We start from the raw sequence: 5,771 nt of genomic DNA on the forward strand, positions 1-5,771 counted from the left end.
ACTCCCATGGAGGAAAGAGCGCATGGTGACTGTTGTATTGAATCCAGATGCAATTTCTGTGTTTCATCAACACTTTGAAGGTCCAAAGATTACAGAAAGCCCATAGATGTGCATCGGAAACTACTACTGGTCTTCCAGGAAACGATCGAACCGTTGACTGTTTGAGACATTACTCCCATGGAGGAAAGTGCGCATGGTGACTGTTGTATTCAAACTCTCTGCAATTTGTGTGTTTCATCAACACTTTGAAGGTCCACAGATTACAGAATGCCTCCAGATGTGCATTGCAAATTACTACTGGTCTTGCAGCGAACGATCAATGCGTAGACTGGCTGACACATTACTCCCATGGAGGAAAGTGCACATGGTGACTGTTGTATTCAATCCCGATGCAGTTTCTGTGTTTCATCAACACTCTGATAGTCCACAGATTACAGAATGCCTCCAGATGTGCATCGGAAACTACTACAGGTCTCCCAGGGAACGATAAATGCGTAGACTGTTTGAGACATTACTCCCATGGAGGAAAATGCGCATGGTGACCTTTGTATTAAATCCCTATGTAATTTCTGTGTTCCATCAACACTTTGAAGGTCCACAGATTACTGAATGCCTCCAGATGTGCATAGGAAACTACTACTGGTATTGCAGGGAACGATCAAAACGTAGACTGTTTGAGACATTACTACCATGGAGGAAAATGCGAATGGTGACTGTTGTATACAATCCCGATGCAATTTCTGTGTTTCATCAACACTCTGATAGTCCACACTTTACAGAATGCCCACGGATGTGCAGCGGAAACTACTACTGCTCTTCCAGGAAACGATCAAAGCGTAAACTGTTTGAGACATTACTCCCATGGAGGAAAGGGCGCATTTTGACTGTTGTATTCAATCCTGATGCAATTTTTTTATTTCATCAACACTCTGATAGTCCACACATTACAGAATGTCAGAAGATGTGCATCGGAAACTTCTACTGGTCTTGTAGGGGACGATCAAAGCGTAGACTTCCAGAATGAGATTTTCACTCTGCAGCGGAGTGTGCGCTGATACGAAACTTCCTGGCAGATTAAAACTGTGTGCCCGACCGAGACTCCAACTCGGGACCTTTGCCTTTCGCGGGCAAGTGCTCTACCAACTGAGCTACCGAAGCACGACTCACGCCCGGTACTCACAGCTTTACTTCTGCCAGTATCCGTCTCCTACCTTCCAAACTTTACAGAAGCTCTTCTGCGAAACTTGCAGAACTAGCACTCCTGAAAGAAAGGATATTGCGCAGACATGGCTTAGCCACAGCCTGGGGGATGTTTCCAGAATGAGATTTTCACTCTGCAGCGGAGTGTGCGCTGATATGCAAGTTTCGCAGAAGAGCTTCTGTAAAGTTTGGAAGGTAGGAGACGGATACTGGCAGAAGTAAAGCTGTGAGTACCGGGCGTGAGTCGTGCTTCGGTAGCTCAGTTGGTAGAGCACTTGCCCGTGAAAGGCAAAGGTCCCGAGTTCGAGTCTCGGTCGGGCACACAGTTTTAATCTGCCAGGAAGTTTCATATCAGAGCACACTCCGCTGCAAAGTGAAAATCTCATTCTGGAAACATCCCCCAGGCTGTGGCTAAGCCATGTCTCCGCAATATCCTGTCTTTCAGGAGTGCTAGTTCTGCAAGTTTCGCAGAAGAGCTTCTGTAAAGTTTGGAAGGTAGGAGACGGATACTGGCAGAAGTAAAGCTGTGAGTACCGGGCGTGAGTCGTTCTTCGGTAGCTCAGTTGGTAGAGCTCTTGCCCGCGAAAGGCAAAGGTCCCGAGTTCGAGTCTCGGTCGGGCACACAGTTTTAATCTGCCAGGAAGTTTCATATCAGCGCACACTCCGCTGCAGAGTGAAAATCTCATTCTGGAAACATCCCCCAGGCTGTGGCTAAGCCATGTCTCCGCAATATCCTTTCTTTCAGGAGTGCTAGTTCTGCAAGTTTCGCAGAAGAGCTTCTGTAAAGTTTGGAAGGTAGGAGACGGATACTGGCAGAAGTAAAGCTGTGAGTACCGGGCGTGAGTCGTGCTTCGGTAGCTCAGTTGGTAGAGCACTTGCCCGCGAAAGGCAAAGGTCCCGAGTTCGAGTCTCGGTCGGGCACACAGTTTTAATCTGCCAGGAAGTTTCATATCAGCGCACACTCCGCTGCAGAGTGAAAATCTCATTCTGGAAACATCCCCCAGGCTGTGGCTAAGCCATGTCTCCGCAATATCCTTTCTTTCAGGAGTGCTAGTTCTGCAAGTTTCGCAGAAGAGCTTCTGTAAAGTTTGGAAGGTAGGAGACGGATACTGGCAGAAGTAAAGCTGTGAGTACCGGGCGTGAGTCGTGCTTCGGTAGCTCAGTTGGAATAGCACTTGCCCGCGAAAGGCAAAGGTCCCTTGTTCGAGTCTCGGTCGGGCACACAGTTTTAATCTGCCAGGAATTTTCATATCAGCGCACACTCCGCTGCAGAGTGAAAATCTCATTCTGGAAACATACCCCAGGCTGTGGCTAAGCCATGTCTCCGCAATATCCTTTCTTTCAGGAGTGCTAGTTCTGCAAGTTTCGCAGAAGATCTTCTGTAAAGTTTGGAAGGTAGGAGACGGATACTGGCAGAAGTAAAGCTGTGAGTACCGGGCGTGAGTCGTGCTTCGGTAGCTCAGTTGGTAGAGCACTTGCCCGCGAAAGGCAAAGGTCCCGAGTTGGAGTCTCGGTCGGGCACACAGTTTTAATCTGCCAGGAAGTTTCATATCAGAGCACACTCCGCTGCAGAGTGAAAATCTCATTCTGGAAACATCCCCCAGGCTGTGGCTAAGCCATGTCTCCGCAATATCCTTTCTTTCAGGAGTGCTAGTTCTGCAAGTTTCGCAGAAGAGCTTCTGTAAAGTTTGGAAGGTAGGAGACGGATACTGGCAGAAGTAAAGCTCTGAGTACCGGGCGTGAGTCGTTCTTCAGTAGCTCGGTTGGTAGAGCTCTTGCCCGCGAAAGGCAAAGGTCCCGAGTTCGAGTCTCGGTCGGGCACACACTTTTAATCTGCCAGGAAGTTTCATATCAGCGCACACTCCGCTGCAGAGTGAAAATCTCATTCTGGAAACATCCCCCAGGCTGTGGCTAAGCCATGTCTCCGCAATATCCTTTCTTTCAGGAGTGCTAGTTCTGCAAGTTTCGCAGAAGAGCTTCTGTAAAGTTTGGAAGGTAGGAGACGGATACTGGCAGAAGTAAAGCTGTGAGTACCGGGCGTGTGTCGTGCTTCGGTAGCTCAGTTGGTAGAGCACTTGCCAGCGAAAGGCAAAGGTCCCGAGTTCGAGTCTCGGTCGGGCACACAGTTTTAATCTGCCAGGAAGTTTCATATCAGCGCACACTCCGCTGCAGAGTGAAAATCTCATTCTGGAAACATACCCCAGGCTGTGGCTAAGCCATGTCTCCGCAATATCCTTTCTTTCAGGAGTGCTAGTTCTGCAAGTTTCGCAGAAGAGCTTCTGTAAAGTTTGGAAGGTAGGAGACGGATACTGGCAGAAGTAAAGCTGTGAGTACCGGGCGTGAGTCGTGCTTCGGTAGCTCAGTTGGTAGAGCACTTGCCCGCGAAAGGCAAAGGTCCCGAGTTCGAGTCTCGGTCGGGCACACAGTTTTAATCTGCCAGGAAGTTTCATATCAGAGCACACTCCGCTGCAGAGTGAAAATCTCATTCTGGAAACATCCCCCAGGCTGTGGCTAAGCCATGTCTCCGCAATATCCTTTCTTTCAGGAGTGCTAGTTCTGCAAGTTTCGCAGAAGAGCTTCTGTAAAGTTTGGAAGGTAGGAGACGGATACTGGCAGAAGTAAAGCTGTGAGTACCGGGCGTGAGTCGTTCTTCGGTAGCTCAGTTGGTAGAGCTCTTGCCCGCGAAAGGCAAAGGTCCCGAGTTCGAGTCTCGGTTGGGCATACAGTTTTAATCTGCCAGGAAGTTTCATATCAGCGCACACTCCGCTGCAGAGTGAAAATCTCATTCTGGAAACATCCCCCAGGCTGTGGCTAAGCCATGTCTCCGCAATATCCTTTCTTTCAGGAGTGCTAGTTCTGCAAGTTTCGCAGAAGAGCTTCTGTAAAGTTTGGAAGGTAGGAGACGGATACTGGCAGAAGTAAAGCTGTGAGTACTGGGCGTGAGTCGTGCTTCGGTAGCTCAGTTGGTAGAGCACTTGCCCGCGAAAGGCAAAGGTCCCGAGTTCGAGTCTCGGTCGGGCACACAGTTTTAATCTGCCAGGAAGTTTCATATCAGCGCACACTCCGCTGCAGAGTGAAAATCTCATTCTGGAAACATCCCCCAGGCTGTGGCTAAGCCATGTCTCCGCAATATCCTTTCTTTCAGGAGTGCTAGTTCTGCAAGTTTCGCAGAAGAGCTTCTGTAAAGTTTGGAAGGTAGGAGACGGATACTGGCAGAAGTAAAGCTGTGAGTACCGGGCGTGAGTCGTGCTTCGGTAGCTCAGTTGGTAGAGCACTTGCCAGCGAAAGGCAAAGGTCCCGAGTTCGAGTCTCGGTCGGGCACACAGTTTTAATCTGCCAGGAAGTTTCATATCAGCGCACACTCCGCTGCAGAGTGTAAATCTCATTCTGGAAACATACCCCAGGCTGTGGCTAAGCCATGTCTCCGCAATATCCTTTCTTTCAGGAGTGCTAGTTCTGCAAGTTTCGCAGAAGAGCTTCTGTAAAGTTTGGAAGGTAGGAGACGGATACTGGCAGAAGTAAAGCTGTGAGTACCGGGCGTGAGTCGTGCTTCGGTAGCTCAGTTGGTAGAGCACTTGCCCGCGAAAGGCAAAGGTCCCGAGTTCGAGTCTCGGTCGGGCACACAGTTTTAATCTGCCAGGAAGTTTCATATCAGAGCACACTCCACTGCAGAGTGAAAATCTCATTCTGGAAACATCCCCCAGGCTGTGGCTAAGCCATGTCTCCGCAATATCCTTTCTTTCAGGAGTGCTAGTTCTGCAAGTTTCGCAGAAGAGCTTCTGTAAAGTTTGGAAGGTAGGAGACGGATACTGGCAGAAGTAAAGCTGTGAGTACCTGGCGTGAGTCGTTCTTCGGTAGCTCAGTTGGTAGAGCTCTTGCCCGCGAAAGGCAAAGGTCCCGAGTTCGAGTCTCGGTCGGGCATACAATTTTAATCCGCCAGGAAGTCTCATATCAGCGCACACTCCGCTGCAGAGTGAAAATCTCATTCTGGAAACATCCCCCAGGCTGTGGCTAAGCCATGTCTCCGCAATATCCTTTCTTTCAGGAGTGCTAGTTCTGCAAGTTTCGCAGAAGAGCTTCTGTAAAGTTTGGAAGGTAGGAGACGGATACTGGCAGAAGTAAAGCTGTGAGTACAGGGCGTGAGTCGCGCTTCGGTGGCTCAGTTGGTAGAGCACTTGCCCGCGAAAGGCAAAGGTCCCGATTTCGAGTCTCGGTCGGGCACACAGTTTTAATCTGCCAGGAAGTTTCATATCAGCGCACACTCCGCTGCAGAGTGAAAATCTCATTCTGGAAACATCCCCCAGGCTGTGGCTAAGCCATGTCTCCGCAATATCCTTTCTTTCAGGAGTGCTAGTTCTGCAAGTTTCGCAGAAGAGCTTCTGTAAAGTTTGGAAGGTAGGAGACGGATACTGGCAGAAGTAAAGCTGTGAGTACCGGGCGTGAGTCGCGCTTCGGTGGCTCAGTTGGTAGAGCACTTGCCCGCGAAAGGCAAAGGTCCCGAGTTCGAGTCTCGGTCGGGCACACAGTTTTAATCTGCCAGGAAGTTTCATATCAGCGCACACTCCGCTGCA

The 5,771-nt window shown here is 49.6% G+C and overlaps 1 non-coding gene across 1 annotated transcript; it reads left to right on the forward strand.

Moving 5' to 3' along the window:
* Positions 1–1,447: 1,447 nt before the first annotated feature.
* On the forward strand, positions 1,448–1,522 carry Trnas-uga (transfer RNA serine (anticodon UGA)). Its single transcript has one exon. It is a non-coding gene; the product is annotated as a tRNA-Ser (tRNA).
* Positions 1,523–5,771: the final 4,249 nt, after the last annotated feature.

This window comes from Schistocerca gregaria, chromosome 8, assembly GCF_023897955.1.
Source record: "Schistocerca gregaria isolate iqSchGreg1 chromosome 8, iqSchGreg1.2, whole genome shotgun sequence".
NCBI classification, from domain to species: domain Eukaryota; kingdom Metazoa; phylum Arthropoda; class Insecta; order Orthoptera; family Acrididae; genus Schistocerca; species Schistocerca gregaria.